This window comes from Orycteropus afer, unplaced genomic scaffold (genome assembly GCF_000298275.1).
Source record: "Orycteropus afer afer isolate SDZICR_OR568_19922 unplaced genomic scaffold, OryAfe1.0 scaffold00002, whole genome shotgun sequence".
Taxonomy (NCBI): Eukaryota; Metazoa; Chordata; class Mammalia; order Tubulidentata; family Orycteropodidae; genus Orycteropus; species Orycteropus afer.
In genome coordinates this window covers 8257446-8274859 of record NW_006921589.1, presented here as the reverse complement: position 1 = coordinate 8274859, position 17414 = coordinate 8257446, and positions in this window count along the sequence as shown.

The following is a 17414-nucleotide window of genomic DNA, read 5'->3' as shown; positions in this document are numbered from 1 at the left end:
TACGTTGAGTACTTTTACCCAAGGATACATATGTGCACGTATCTGAGTAAACTATCCCATAGATAGCAAAGTCACAGATGGAAAATAAATTGGGAAACTTTTTCTAATCTTTGAGTATTTTGTTTGATTCATTCCTTTCCATAATTGTAAAATGCTCATGGGACTGAAATTTATGATCCCCATGCAATTGAAAAGCATAATCTTAAGTTAGGGAAATGACGGGATCAACTGCTGGTTTCTAAAATGTGGTTAGGATGTGTATTTAAAGAGGACCTTCGCAGGCCTTTATTCTATAAAATAGCTAGACAAATAAATCTGAGGCATCTGAGAGTAATGGCATCTTCAGAGATAATGGATATTCAATCTGGGAGATGGGAAGGAGATAAAACCTTGGCTAGGATATGTTAAAAAAAGAAAAAGAAAAAATTAGAGTGCCTGTTACACTGCTGGATAGACTAGTCCTTATAAATTTTCAAAGAAGTGTCCTGGGTTTCATCCAGGAGGCTATTGCTTATGAAATACACACTGCTGAAATTTGCCACAGCTCTTCAGAAGTTTTAGGGCCAGTTCATGCAATATATACCTATGTCTGGGGTTAATCACCAGTAGTTCTCGGCAGAACAGACTCTCTAATGTTCTTAAAGTAAACCCGTGAAAAATAAGAAAAAGCTTCTCTAGATTTTAATTAAAGATGGAATAAGTTCCCAATCCAGTCCATTATCAGTTACTCTCCAACTGTTTAAAGGGAAAGTAAAGGTAATTCTTATCAGTGTTTTTGTTCATTTGTTTCCAGAAAGATTGTACTTTACCTATTTCATTTTTCTGAGCATGTCCATTATCAGTTCAGAGGACACAGGGGTGTGGTTTAGTCCATAAAGTGACTTTTAGGATGTTCACAAACATTATCACTTTATTCTGGACAACTTCCAGCATTTACAGGAAAAGTAGTTTTTCATAAAGATTTTCTCCCAAATTTTTTTCTTTGTCGTGAATGAATGGAAAGTGGGGCCAGATATCTTCTCTGCTTTACAGTTGGTGCCGCAGAGTAAGTCCATAAAGTCCTCCCTATATTCATGACCTTTGTAGCATACCATATTCTTCATTTTCCTATCAAGTTGTGGAATCTATTTATCCACTCTTTGAATCTTAGGTGGCCTTGTGACTTGGTTTGACAAAAGGGGGGAGGGATATATATATGTATAGATAGATAGATAGATAGATAGATAGATAGATAGATAGATAGATGTAGCTGAAGTGACAGTGTGACAGTTTGGAGCCTAGACATCAAGGGACCCTTCAGGTTTTGCCTTCGCTTGGTCTCCTGACTCTGCCATGAGATTAAACCACACCTATTCAGCTAGACAATGTGAGACCACATCAAGAAGATCCCAGCTTCCTGAACCAATATCTTCCTAGAAAAGCCTACAGACAGCTGGCCTACAAAGATGTAAGAGAGCCCAGGCAAGATCAACAGACTCTATCTTACTTACAGCTGATTGCAAACATATGTGTGCCTAGTCGAGAATATCCAGCTGACCCATAGATTTGTGAGTAGTGATAAATATTTATTATCTTAATGCTATACAGTCTAGGGTGGTTTGTTATGCAATAGCTTACTAATATAATTGATTACATAGAAAAATCAGAAGTTATGGAAAGAAACAGTAGGTACAATTTTCTCTCCTCCAAAGGCTGTGTTTGCATACTACTGATCATATTTGGTTCAGGCTTACTGTTGAATATGAAGAGTACCCAAGATGAGGATGACAGCAGCTCCGAGACATGATAAGCTAAAAATCCCAAAGAAAGGTGGGTGGGGTTTATGCAGATGGGAGAAAATTTTGCATGTCTAATGATATTTTTCAAAAGGGCTTTCAAATCCGTACTATACATTCAAGCTATGCATCTCATTATGCTATACATTTCATTAGGCTATAGGCTTCATTAGACCTGTGAATCAAGAATCTCATTACACACTCCAGACACACATCTCATTATGACATGCATCTCATTAAGCTCCCAGCCGGGAACAGATGTAAAATAGACAAATTTCAGCAAGGCTTTGATTCCAGCCCACATGGCATTCTCATCAACAACTGAGCAAGGGTGGACCAACAATTGGATAATTTTTGAATGACACTTGACAAAGAGGAACCAGCTCAATCAGACTATTAAATAACAGAGGAGAAAAAAATAGGTTGGTGTCAAATTCCACTTTGCTGTCCACTCTAAGAATGTGTCCCTACTGTCAATCAGTAATCACCTATCAGTGCAAAGCTGGAGATGTGGGCGAAGAGGGCATGTGTCTGTAACACTGCAATCATCTGTCATGAGGCAGACACTCAACAAAGGGTATCATCAATGTCACCTTGAATTTAGCTTCAGCAATTTTATCTGTTCTGTGTCCTCGACTGTAATCAGTTGTTTGGCATCCATGGATGGGTCTCCTGGTGACATCCCTCATTAAGCAGTACTTTGCCACAAATGATAAAAACCCAACTCAAACTAATTTAAGAAAAGAATGTATTAAGGAGCCCAGAGGTGTGGCTGATTTCAAGCCCAAATCTATTCAAGACTGAAATACCACCCCTAGGAAACTGATGTCTTCCTATCTCTCATTTGCAGGTGGTGCTAAGCTTTCATCATCCTCATAGCTATCAATTCTAGACAAAGATGATGTCCTCTAGGCAGAGCTTGATCCAGTTCATTCTGGCTTCAGTCCCTTAAGTATATATAAGAATCACCTGGGGATCACTTTTAAATGTATATTTTGAATCATTAAATCTGGGGTGGAAATGCAAATTCTCAACAGGCGGTAGAACTGGAATGAATCAATTCAAAGCCCTGCTTCTAGGAGGGAACAGCCAAATCCTAGGGGATGGCTCTCACTGGTTGATTTAGGTCAAATGACAATTTGGAAACCAAGGTGTGGGATAATCTAAGTGCCTTGTCCTGAGTCAACCACTCTCTTCTAAATAGTCATGGACTAAGGATAATGGGAGGACTGAACACCAAAGGGATGCAAGGTAGAAAAAAATAACCGTGTCTACTTCACCTGCTCCACCCTGGGTATACTCATAGGTCAGCTAAGGTCTGTACTATATATGTTCACTATGAGAACTCGGAATTTTTGACCTTGATCCCGAGGAAAGTGTATGCCACTTTTACTCAAAACAATGACATCACTTTAGACATACAGGGGTTAGAAAAATATCATGGCTCTTGTGATGCCACAAATGTAAAGAATCATCATTCTGCAGAATTTAGGTTGAGGAGAGTAAACCAGCTATGGATAGGTTGATTTTCATTTGCCATCAAGTCTCCTGAGATCCCTGAATAGCTAAAATATTTTTCCCAACTGTGGCTGATACCTGAATGTCTTTAGAAATGGATAAATAAGGAAACAAAAAATACAAAAAAAAAAAAAAAAAAAGCAGAAGGGAGATAAAGTTGACTTTATCTCACATTCAGGCACAAATGGCATGGTAAATTCTTTCTTGAGAGTAAGTTCTGGCAGAAAAAAAGGAAAAGAGACTCCTCAAGAGTAGCAGACATTTGATAATGGTGGAGGGTAGGTGAGAAGACAAGGGATGAAGGAGGAGAAAGGAGGATGGGAGGAAAGCCAGATGGTACTGAAAGCAAATTCTTCAACTTCATGCTTACCCTAGGGCTGTCCCCCGGTAACTACTCTTCAACTCTGAATAAATAAAAATATTCTTTAATCTGGAAGGATAATGATATTGTTATAAAGTGAAGTCCAACTAGAGCCAGTTATGAAAAGATATTTTCACTGGACTTTTCTAGGTAAAATTCCTTTGAAAGACTCAGTACAGTCTTGACCTTATGGGTCTCTATGAAGCTCCTGGCCTATGAAAACTCTATAGTTTAAACACTCCCTACACATTCCTTTGAGATGAAGTGCTATATTACCAATTGTCCAAAGTAGACAAGGCGGTTTCCTTTCTAGCTTAGCAGTATTTGTTTTTAAAGATCATTTAGGTGGAAGATGTTGGAAAAGAAGGAGGGCCGGAATAACTGTTATGGGTCAAATTCTCACTTCATGTTGTAATGGACTCCCTCTTGTACCATGTTTCACAGAAACCAAAGAAATGGACTAGAATTGAAGGAATTTGATACATTCACGTTAATGGAAGCAGCAAATGTCTCATCTACTTGAAAAAAAAAAAAAAGCTCTTATTAACTTTTATTTATTAATTAATACATAATAAGCATAAAGGTGAATAAATCACAAATAATAAGTCAGTGTCCATCTTTCCTTCTTGTTTGGAATGACTTGTTACTAGCTGGTTCATTTTTACTCTGCCAATGAAAATGCTTGCTTCCTCACCACACCATTCCTGAACCCAGAGACAAATAAGTAGATAATTAAATTTCCAGCTCTTTCTTGGCTCTTGGAAACATACCTTCATTCTTTGGTGTACTCTCCACCTGCATGTGATTAAGAGAGGGAACAACTTATAAAAGATAGTGTCTCTAATAGGTATCTTTCCTCAGATTCAGAGTTAGAAGCAACCTGTCTTCCTCTTTTGTCTTACAAGCACTACCCTGAAAACAGAGACTGAGGCTATAATTACAAGGTTAAAAGTAAATACCAATTTGTTTGCCAATGATATTTGCCCCAAAACAGCTCTGACTATGGGGACTGTTGTTCAAAAGGCCATGCATGCCCACGTTGTCTAATTACTTGCATCTTTCTGAACACTATGGAAGATAGGTTTCTTATTGTTTTTAGTTACAGTAGAGTCAGCCCTGCCTCATGGACACCCATGTATAACAGAAGAAAATATGTCCTGCAACCCTTCACGGTCATTGGTATATTTACCAACCAGTCCATTATTGTGGGCATTACGTCAGTCCATCTCATTGAGGCTTTTCCTTGCTTTCACTGGCCCTCCATTTTACCAAACCTGATGTCCTTCTCTAACAATTATTCCCCCCTCTTTTTTCTTTTCTTTTTTACATTTTATTGTGATTTGGGTGAAACTTTACAAAGCAAATTGATTTTCTATTCAACAAACCATACACTTTTTGTGGTGTCACATTGATTGTAATTCCTACAAAGAAATAGACCCTTCCCACTTCCTCCCTGTGGTCATCATTTCCATATGTCCTTCTTTCCTAGCCTTCCCTGCCTTCTGAGTTTTACCCCTGGGCAAATGCTGCCCTTTTGATTTCCTAGGATTGATTTTTCTAAGGAGTGTTTACTGCCCTGGTGTTATTGTTCACCATATAGGCCTACCTATTATTTGGCTGAAAGTTGAGCTATGAGAATGAGTTCAGTTCTAGGCCTGAAGGGAGTCTAAGGGCCATAGTCCTGGAGGTCCTACTACTCTCTATCAGACCAGTAAGCCTGGTCTTTTATTATCATCATCATCATCATAATTATTATTATTTTGGGGAGTTCTGGTAGCATAGTGCCTAAGGCACTTGACTGCTAACCAGAAGGCCCGCAGTTCAAACCCACCAGCCACTCCTTCAAAGGAAGGTTGGACAATCTACTTCTGTAGTGATACCGCCTCGGAAACCCAAGGAGGGGTCGCTAGGAGTTGGTTCCGACTCGACGGCAAACAACAACAAAACAACAATTATTATTTTGAGTTTTGTTTTACATTTTTCTCCCATTCTACCCACAACCTCCTACTGTGACCTCTTTCAAAGTGATAAGGAGCAGTAGCCAGTCACCATGTAGTTCTTCTGGTCTCAGGGTCTTGGAGGTTGGGGTTTTACATAATCAATGCCCATGGAAACAGCAGTCAAGAAATCAAACAACATATTACACTAGGAAAATCTGCTAGAAAATAGCTCTTTAAAGTATTAAAGAGCATGGTTCATTAGTCGTTTGGACTAACTGTTTTGAAGTTTTATTATTTTCTTCTCTCTTCTTTGTTCTGATTGGGGAAAGACCAATAGCTGCACCTTAGACGGCTACTCACAAGCTTTTAAGATCCCAGTCATTATTCACCAAAATATGATGTAGAATATTGTCTCCATAGACTTTGCTATGCCAATCAATCTTGCTGCCCCATCCCTCACCCACTCCTGCCCACAGGCCCAGTGACTCATTCCCTCAAGGTATTTGGTTACAGTTAGAAGTTTTCATAATCCCCCCCCCCATATGCTCTATTACATTCATGGATATATTTGAAGTGCATATAAACACATATGTAGAAATATTTTCTATTAAACCCATTTATATTCATGGATGTAGTCCCATTCCCCTTCCCACACCTGTTCAGCTCAAGTGTCTATCTCTGTATCCACTCATAGATTACTATTACTGTTATTGCAGGGTTACATATGTAATAGTATTTGCCTTTGTTGCCTTTAATTCTTGCACTTCCCAATGTCTTCCTTTGCCTCGATCATTTTGTACCTTCCAATAATGTGTCTGAAGTAAGCTAGGTGAAGACTCAAACAATATTCTGATATCTATAGGGTTTTTATTGGCTAATTTTTGAAAGTAGATTACCAAGACTTTCTTCCTAGTCTACCTCAGTCTGAGAGCTCCACTGAAACATGCCCACCATCAGTGTCCCTGCTAGTATATGAAACATCAGTTGCAAGCTTCCAGAATCCCAGCAACAACCAAGCTTCCACAGTACCACAAATCAATGACAGGAGGAAATGGACTGTGCATGGGTGTTAATCATAGTAGCCTTAAGTTGTGCATGATCTCTTTTTTAAATAATGCTGAAGAGACAATTATTTTTTTACTGCCCTATCATCTTTTATTCTTAATGGCAGGGGAAAAACCAAAGGTAAAATTAGCAACTACGGATTCAGTCAATTTTAAGGCATTAGTGAGAGACAAGGCCAGCGGCCAAACGTGGAATGGACCATCAAATTCTCATATACAAGTTTAAGTTGAAGCTGAAGAAAATTGAAGCAAGTTCACACGAGCCAAATGTAACCTTGAATGTCCCATCTGAATGTAGACACTTCTGAAAAATAGATTCGATGCATTGAACACCAATGACCAAAGACAGCCAAGTTGTGGGATGACATTAAAGACATCATATCTGAAGAAAACAAAGGGGCATCAAAAAGACAGGAAAAGCAGAAAAGACAAAAATGGATGTCAGAAGAGACTCTGAAACTTGCTCTTGACAGTAGAGTAGCTAAAGTGAATGGAAGAATTGAGGAAGCAAAAGAGCAGAGCAGAAGATTTCAAAGGGCTGCTAGAGAAGACAAAATACATATTATGATGAAATGAACAAAGATATGGAGTTATAAAACCAAAAGCAAGAAGATGTTTGACATTTCACAAGCTGAAAGAACTGAAGAAAAATTCAAGCCTCAAGTTGCAATTCTGAAAGATTGTATAGGTAAAATATTGAACAATGCAGGAAGCAGCAAAAGAAGATGGGAGGAATACACAAAATCACTGCACCAAAAAGAGCTGGTCACCATCCAACCATTCCAGGAGGTAGCAGGTGATCAAGAACTGATGGTATTGCAGGACGAAGTCTAAGTAGCACTGAAGGAAGTGGCAAAAACAAGGCTCTAGGAATTAATAGAATGCCTATTGAGATGTTGCAACAAACAGATGCAATGCTGGAAGCCCTCACTTCTTTATGCCAAGAAATTTGGAAGATAGTTACCTGGGCAACTGACTAGAAGAGATCCATATTTGTGCTCATTCCAAAGAAAAGTGATCCAACAGAATTTGGACATTATCAAATAATATCACACACAAGTAAATTTGGCCGAGGATAATTCAAAAACAGTTGCCAGGGTGGGTACATTGACAGGGAAATGGCAGAAATTCAAGTTGGATTAAGAGGAGCATATGAATAAGGGACATCATTGCTGATATTAGATGGCTTTTGGCTGAAAACAGAGAATACCAGAAAGATGTTTACTTGTGTTTTATTGCATATGCAAAGGTATTCAACTGTGTGGATCATAACAAATTGTGGATAACATTGCAAAGAACAGGAATTCCAGAACAATTAATTGTGCCATGAGGAACCTGTACCTAGACCAGGAGGCTGACACTTGAACAGAACAAGGGGATACTGCATGGTTTAAAATCAGGAAGGATGTGTATCAGGGTTGTATCTTTTCACCACACTTACTCAGTCTGTATGCTGAGCAAATAATCTGAGAAGTTGGACTACACAAAGAAGAACACAGCATCAGGATTGGAGGAAGAGCACAACCTTGCTTGTTGAGGGTGAAGATGACTTGAAGCACTTACTGATGAAGATCAAAGAAGTGGGAATGGTCAAACTTTGTCTCACCTACTTTGGTCATGTTGTTATAAGGGATCAGTCCCTGGATAAGTACATCATGCATCAGAATTGGAGGAAGATTCATTAACAACCTGTGATATGCAAATTACACAACCTTACTTGCTGAAAGTGACTTGTGGCACTTACGGATAAAGATCAATGCCTACAACCTACAGTATGGATTACACCTCAACATAAAGAAAACAAATATCCTCACAACTGAAGCAATAAGTAACATTGATAAATGGAGAAAAGATTGAAGATGTCAAGGATTTCATTTTATTTGGATCCATAATCAATGCCCATGGAAGCAGCAGTCAAGAAATCAAACAATGTATTACACTAGGGAAATCTGCTAGAAAAGATCTCTTTAAAGTGTTACAGACCAAAAGATGTCACTTTGTAGACTAAAATGTGCTTGACACAATCCATGGTGTTTTCAATAGCCTCATATTCATGTGAAAACTGGACAATGAATAAGAAAGACTGAAGAAGAATTGATGCCTTTGGATTATGGTCTTGCCAAAGAATACTGAAAATACCATGGACTGCCAGAAGAATGAACAAATCTCCTGGAAAAAGTGTAGCTGGAATGCTCCTTAGAAGTAAAAATTGTTGTTGTTGTTGTTATGTGCCCTCGAGTTGGACCCCGCTCATAGTGACCCCTCCTTGGGTTTCCAAAGCAGTATCACTACGGAAGTAGATTGCCCCATCTTCCTTCCAAGGAGTGGCTGGTGGGTTTGAGCCACCAGCCTTCTGGTTAGCAGTCAAATGCCTTAGGCACTACGCTACCAGAGCTCCAAGAAGCAAGAATAGTCATACTTTATCTCTTGTACTTTCATCATGTCATCAGAAGAGACCAGTTCCTGGTGATGAATATCATGCATGGTAAAGTAGAGGGCCATGAAAAGGAGAAAACCCTCAATGAGATGCAATGACACCATGGCTGCAGTAATGAGTTCAAGGGTAGCAACAACTGTGAGGATGGCGCAGGACTAGGTCATGTTTTGTTCTGTTGTCCACAGGGTCATTATGAGTTGGTACCAAATGGAAGTACCTATGGAAACAACAATGGTGAGAGATAAAGGGAATTGGTGTCTGGTTGACAAGCATATACCTTTTAGGAGAGCCTATCCACCAGCCACTCCTCGGAAGGAAGGTTGGGCAATCCTACTTCCGTAGTGATACTGCCTCGGAAACCCAAGAAGGGGTCGCTATGAGTCGGGGCCGACTCGACGGCACATAACAACAACAACAACATTAGAAGTTTGGAACACAGTCAGCTGGTGGTACATGTGGCTCAAAAAATGAAAACAAAAAATCATGAGCATTTAATGGGAGAAACCTACCCTACCAGGGCCTATGGGCTGTAGCCATGGAATGTCTTTGCCCCCCCCCCCAGTAATCCTGGGTGACACTTCTGTTTCTATTTTGCTGGGAAAACTCCTGGCACTAGTATTTCATTCTACATTTCTACATAAACTATAAATAATATTCAGACATTCAAAGTGAACAGGATTTGCTCAAATGGCTAAGGTGCAATAGCACATGCAGACTTTGGGGGAGGGAAAAAAAAGGCATTCTGACCTTTGGGTGAACAGTAGAACTTCAAATGCTATTGTTAAAATGTGGCATTGGGAAAGCATGATTTAAATGTAAATCTTTTATCTCTGGCTCCATAAAAGACTTTGCCTTGGAGGTATGAGAAAATGCAAGCTCTAATGTGGAGCATATAAAAAAAAATTAAAACATTTAGCGCAGCACCAAATCTGCTTCTCTGAACTGCATTTTGCCCATAAAACAGAGTATATAGTATTATATTTATATTTAAAATGAGTTGTCGTTTAACCATTTACTCTCCCCAGCTTCTGGGTCTCTGGCTATAAAATTCAGTTTTAAGATGTGGGTTGCTAGGCTCTCTGCTCCCTGAGTACCCTGACTTTCTCCTTCCCCTCACCTCCAAGGAAGCTTCTTATGGTGCCTTTCAACCAGGCATGAAGGTCCCCAAGAGCAAGTCGGGCCCTGGAGGCTCTCCAGCCTGACTCCCACCTCCTTATGCTGCAGAGATGGCCATGGAGGACATAGTCTTTGTCAGAGGTCATATCTCCATTTTCACATTCCTTCACCTGCCTGTGGCTTTTGAGAAAGAAAAAATTAAATACTGCAATTATTTGGACCAAGACATGGGCAGGATTGGGCTTATGACAGGTTTTGCATATGGGCTACAGATTGAACACAGTTGGAACTGATGATCCTGCCCGGATTTTGCTCTTCTGTTTCCATATGGCTTTGTTGGTGCTGATCATACCTTTTCTAAGCCTAAATACTGCTCTCCCCTTTAAGAGTATCCTGCTGATCCTACATGTTTTCATCTCCTGCTGGTCCCTCTACCCCTTGCACCAGTTTCTCAGGTGTTTTTTCCCCCCCCATTACTTTTCCCTGATGCCATGTGCAGACCAAGGAGAAATAACTCCCTGCCTCCAGAAGAACTGAATGTCATAGGCAGACCTGAGTGGGGTATTTGCTTCACTCGGGGCTGTAGTCTCTGGGCTGTGCCATGCTCCCTGAATTGGGAGCCATATCTTTTGTGTTTCCAGATGTAGCATGGAATAGTTACTTAACATGTTTGTTCAGTGAATGAATGTACTTCGTATGCCTCTGTGTTTCAGATTTCTTTAATCCTTTACCAGAATTTCTGAGTGGTGCCAACGGTTAAGTTCTTGACTCCTAGCCAACAGGTTGAAGGTTGGAACCCACCCAGAGGTGCCTCCGAGACAGGCCTGGAGACTGCTTCTGAAAGATAACAGCCTTGAAAACTCTATGGATTCGTTTCTCTCCTTCACACATGGGATTTCCACGAATTGGAATTGACCCAACAGCAACTAAAAACAACAGTCCTCCACCATAATCTGAATGACACATAGACTCCCAAAACATTTCCTATGTTTCCTCTGCCTAGAATCATCTTCAGCCTCCCTTCCCCTACATTCCAGGATAGAGGTCCCCTGTGGTGGACTTCCCTTGCACCCTGCATTTTCCTTGTTAGCCCTAATGCAACTATAATTAAATGTTGATGTGTATAATTTAATGTTTACTCTTCTCCCAACTAGACTGTAAGCCCATGAGAACAAAGGATTGTGTTTATTCCTCACTTATTCCTCACTGTATTTGGAACACCAAGACAATACTTGCCACATAAAAGACAGAAGATTATATTTATTAAATGAAAGATGAAGAATCAATCCATGAACGATTTTCAAAATGTGCATGTATATGTATGTATTTGCTGTTTGTTTTACTGGTTTGCCTAAGATATCTTAATGTATTTTTATACAAATGAAGTGCCTGATACACACTTTTTTGCCAACCACATCCCCCCAAGTATTTTTATAAGCATACTATGCTAACTTTTTTTACAGCAACATAAAAAATAAATAACAAAGCACAAAAATAGTTGGGTGGTGAGAGGGGTGGTTGGCAAAATACTTAGAACCCACATGTTATTTGAGTGAAAATACGGTATCTTAATCCTTTAAAATTTTCTTTAAACCCAAAAAGCCAACCTCACTGCCATTGAGTGAATTCTAACTGATAGGATAGAGCAGAACTGCCCTAGTTTCCAAGGCTGTGAATCTTTACAGAAGCAGACTATCCCATTATTCTCCCACAGAGAGGCTGATGGGTTCAACCACCAACCTTTTGCTTAGCAACCCAATGCTTTGACCACAAGCTACCAGAGCTCCCTCCTTTAAACCCATTCCCCACAAAACACGTGTCTTTATCTGCTCAGCATTCTTCATGCCTTGCACTTCTAACCTTCATTGGGATCCTATGCCATGACATTCATACATACAGATTTAGGAAAACCTCAGTACATTCCCCACATATAATCTTGTCCACACATAAAACATTTCCCTGCATTTTATCTTCATTAAAATAAAATAGAACCACCAATTTTTTCTTTGCCTTAAGTATGCACAATAATATATATGACAATTATCTGTCACTTTACACTATAAGATCATTAACCCTATGAAGTAGTCAATGCCATTGTATTCCACTTGCAAAGATCTCAGATTCCCTAAGACACACTAGAGTTGTCCACTCTAAACTGTTCTTCAAAGACTCTTTGGTCCAACCTCACTTTTTCCTCCTACAGTGCTGTACTTTGTTTTTCTCTATTTGAGTAATCACAGTCTTGAACGAGATCTTGATTATTTCTGACTGGGAATAAGAAACTTTTTCATTTCTAGAATGCTTTCTTTTAAATCTCTCTTTTTCATTTTCCCTATCATTTTATCTAAATAAAATTCATCCCTAAGGAGCTCTGGTGGCATAATACCTAAGGCATTTGACTACTAACCAGAAGGCTGGTGGTTCAAACCTACCAGTCACTCCATGGACAAGGCAGGGCAATCCACTTCCCTAAAGATTTACCTTCTCAGAAATCCAATCATGGTCCCTATGAGTTGGAATTGACTTGAGGCAGTGAGTTTGGTTTTGTTTTGATTTTAGAGTTTTAAGAAGAAGCCCTGGTGGTGCAATGATTAAGTGCTCAGCTGCTAACCAAGAGATTGGTGGTTCGAACCCACCACCAGCTCTGCGGGGGAAAAACATTTGGTGATCTGCTCCTGTAAAGATTAAACCCACCTCACTGTTGTCAAGCCAATTCCGAACTTCTAGCAACCACACAGGACAGAGTAGAACTGCCCCGTAGGGTTTCCAAGGCTATAATCTTTACCAAAGCAGGCTGACTGCCACATCTTTCTTCTGCAGAGCAGCTGGTGGGTTCAAACGGCTTATTTTCAGTTAGAAGCTGAGCACTTTAACCAGTACACCACCAGGGCTCCTGTAAAGATTACACCCTAGAAAACCCTACAGGGCAGTTCTACTCTGCCTACAGGGTTGCTATGAGTCAGAATTGCCTTGAGGGAATGTAACAATGACAAGAGTTTTAGGAAGGCCCTGGAGCTGCACTGTGGTTCAAAGAAAAAAATCCTTGTAAAGAACAGGGCTCACTAGTAAGACCCCCAAGACTATGGCCCCTAGTTACCCTTCAGATCTGGAACTGAACTCACTCCTGTGGTTTCCAGATGGACAGTAGACAGGCATATGGGGTGGGCATTTACATCAGGTAGATACACTGCTTAGAGTGATCAGATCAACTGTGGGGGAACCGAATGGCAGTGTTTGCATGGGTAGACAGCTGGAGCCAGAGTGCATGAGAGGAAAGGACACAGGGAAGAGGTAACTGAGGAGGAAGTGGGAAAAGAGCTGTTCCTTTGTGGGGAATTACAGTCAATGTCATGAAACAAAATGTGTATGAACTGCTGTATGGAAAACAGATTTGCTCTGTAAACTTTCACCCAAATCACAATACAAAGTTTTTAAAAATTTAAAAAAACACAGTTCAGCAAAAATATTTTCTAGCAAATATAGTTATCATATAATAATATCCTTCATATAGCAAGGGCTGGGAGCTCTGGTACCGTAGTGCATAAGGCACTTGACTGCTAACCAGAAGACGGATAGTTCAAACTCACCAGCCACTCCTCAAAAGGAAGGTTAGGCAATCTACTTCCATAGTGATACCGCCTCAGAAACCAAAGGAGGGGTGGCTATGAATCGTGTCCTACTCGACAGCACATAACAACAACATAGCGAGGGCTTATATAAATTAATATAAAAATTCTCAAGATTATTGTCAAAAAATAAGGAAAGATTACAAATATTTAATAAACAGAGCAATACAGTAGGCTAGCAAACAGAATAAAAAAAATGTCCATGACCACCAAGGCAAAGTCTTTTTTCTTTCCTTTCTTTCTTTTTAATCATCGTAGCCAATGCTGGCAATATCTCACAATCCTTCAGTTTTGGAAAATGGCTACCACTTTCTGCAACTTGATCAGCACCATAAAATTGTTTAGGTCCAAGAATTTGCCTTTTAGGATTCTTGCCAAAGGAGATCATCAGAAATGCAAATGAAGCTTCACATATAAAAATGCTCTTCATTGCTCAATTAGATTCTGAACTAAGAGGAAAAAAAAGAATTTGAAAATGGAGTGTGAATTAGAGAATGGTATTATAGTGATGATATCATTAAATTTTGAAAATTGTATTGTGGTTATGTAAGAAAAAATTCTTGTTTTTAGGAAATACCCACTGAGGTGTTTAGAGATAAAACGGCACTTTACACTTACATCATTCAGGCAGAAAAACACAAAAGGATGTCTGTTTGTGTCTGTGTTGGTGGAGGGGGAGGGAGAGGGAAAGAGAGGATGATGAACCAAGTGGGATAAAATGTAAACAATTGGTGAATGGGGTAAAAGCAATATGAGAGTTCTTTTTAATATCCTTCCACCTTCTTCTGTAAGTTTGAAATTATATTTTTTAAAAAAGTAACCAAACATGCTTTTCATTGTGTTATATACAAAAGGGAAAAAAATGGAAACAACCTACATGTTCAAAATAGAATAAACACTAATTAAATTATGATACATTTAAATGGTGCAAATAAAAATGTCATTAACATTATTTACAGAAAATTATTAAGGAAATTGAAAGACATTTATAGTATATAAAAAACATAGCCAAATGAAGAGTTGAATGCAAATTTCAAATACAGCATGATACCGTTGGTGCCATCAAGATGGTTCTGACTCGTATAACCCTCATGTACACCCGCACAAAACCCTGCTGTCAGCACCATCCTCAGTCATTACAATGTTTGAGCCCATTGTTGCAACCACTGTGTCAATCCATCTCATTGAGGGTCTTCCTCTTTTTTACTGACCCTCTACTTTACCAAACATAATGTTCTTCTCCAAGGATTGATCTCATCTGATAACATATCCAAAGTATGTGAGATGAAGTCTCACCATCCTCAGTTTTAAAGAACTTTCTGGCTGTACTTCTTCCAAGACACATTTGTTCACTCTTCTGGTAAAAAACAAAACAAAACAAAAAAAAACCTCACTGCAGTCAAGTCATTTCTGACTCATAATGACCCCTCCTTGGATTTCTGAGGTGATATCTCTACAGAAATAGATTGCACAAGTTTCCCTCCAAGCAGTGGCTGGTGAGTTTGAACTGCCAGCCTTCTGGTTAGCAGTCAAATGCCTTAGGTCCTATGCCTCCATAGTATATTCAGTATGTTTGCCAACATCATAATTCAAAGGCATCAATTCTTTTTCAGTCATCCTTTTTCATTGTCCAGTTTTCTCATACATTTGAGGCTATTGAAAATACCATGGTTTGGGTCAGATGTACCTTAATCCTCAAAGTGACATCTTTTCTCTTTAATACTTTAAAGAGGTTCCTGGCAGCAGATTTGCCCAGTGCAATACAAGGTCTGATTTCTTGACTGCCGTTTCCAAGGGTGTTGATTGTGGATCCAAATAAAATGAAATCCTTGACAAGTTTAATCTTTTCTCCATTTATCATGATGTTGCTTATTGGTTCATTTGTGAGGATTTTTTTTTTCCTTTATGTTACTGGAAGCAGCATGATAATAGATATCCAAAAAATATATAACATTTTTATTATTGATGGGATGTGACAATCATTTATTAATTTTATAATATAAGAAATGAGTTTGCATTCTCTAGTTTTTATTTTCTTATTTATTTGTATATTTATTTGTTAGAAAGACAAACCTTTCGCTAGAATCCCAAGATTAGGGTCCAATGATGATTAAGAACTATGTCAGGATGTTGTCTGTTTTTCAGTTGCTTATCCACATCCAGGCTGTCTATTTGCATTGCAACCAGCCAATGTGGGAAAGCACATTTCCCTTATTCTTTTCTGGTAGCTCAGAGTCACACCCAGTGAACTAGTTCTTGATGTTGGTGATGTTTTCAATTCTGGGTCCTTGACTGTGTGTAGGACAAAGAGCTCTGGCTTGGAGGCCAGGAAAACCTGAATGTGAAACTTGACCCCTCACTCACTGTATGACCTTGAGGAAATTTCGAAATCTCTCTGTGATTTAGTTTCCTCACCCATAAAATTGCAATGTTAGTACTCACCTTGTAGGGTAGTTGTAAAGATTAAATGGGATAATGTTTGTGGAAGGGGCACGTAGTACACCCCCAATATGGTATGCCTCTTTGCATTGCTGTGGATAATATTTCTTGATTTTTTTTTATATCAGAGAAGCAGGCAGGGATGTAGTTTTAATTGCCTTTCATGGAGGAAGAGGAAAATGAAGCTCCAAGACCTGCACAAGTATCCTGTCTTTGACTCTTATTCTGTTGGTCGTTGAAGAGAAGACATAAATAAACAGTTAATTCTGACTCATGGCAACCACCAAGTACTGCAGAGTAGAACTGCTCCATAGGGTTGCCATGACTGTGTCTTGTTGATAGCAGACTGCATTTAACCATTTCTGTCACCTGGAGACTCAAAGGGAAGAGAAAGGAGGACCAATGAAAATACCATGGAGATTTCAGAAAGTCAAGTTCTTTCCTAAAATTTAAAACCGCTCATCCACTTCTAAACACAGAGAACTCCTACACCTTTTCCCAAGATATGGCAGAAAAGAATTTCTACAAAATCAGTGAAAGTTGTGTGTTTTTCCCTCCCATACTGCTGCTCAGAGAAAATCATCGCCCTTCAGGCCTTTGTTTTCATGGCACAAAATTAGTTTCTCCAGAGGGTAATGTCTGACTCTACGGAGTTTCTTTACTGAGGCAGCAGGGCCTAGATCCTGAGTAAACAGAGACATGTTGGATAGAGGTCACTGGGGAGCCAGCAGTGGCTGTAGGTCTGTCCTCCCCTGCAGTGAAACGCCATTCTCTCTGCAAGGGTCCCCTGAGTGAGTCTTAAAGAATCAGGAAAGAATAATAATTTAGGAGCCAACAATGTAAAAATTGCAAGTCCCTTCCTGTATCTTCATGTGTCTTGGCAAAAAAAAAAAAAAAAAAAGAATGCAATCGACCCATAATGTTTCTTAGATAAAAAATAGTGCAGCCATGCACCTTGCAGGATGGTATAAAGCATATTCAGGCTGCTAAGTAGAGATGAATTCTTGGCAAGGGCCCGTATTAGTTCTTTATGATTGCTAGTTCCCGAGAGGTAGACATCTTTGGTGAGCTTTCCACTAAGAGTTGTTGTTGTTAGTTGCAGTCATGTTGACCCCCCACTCATGGTGACCCCGTGTAC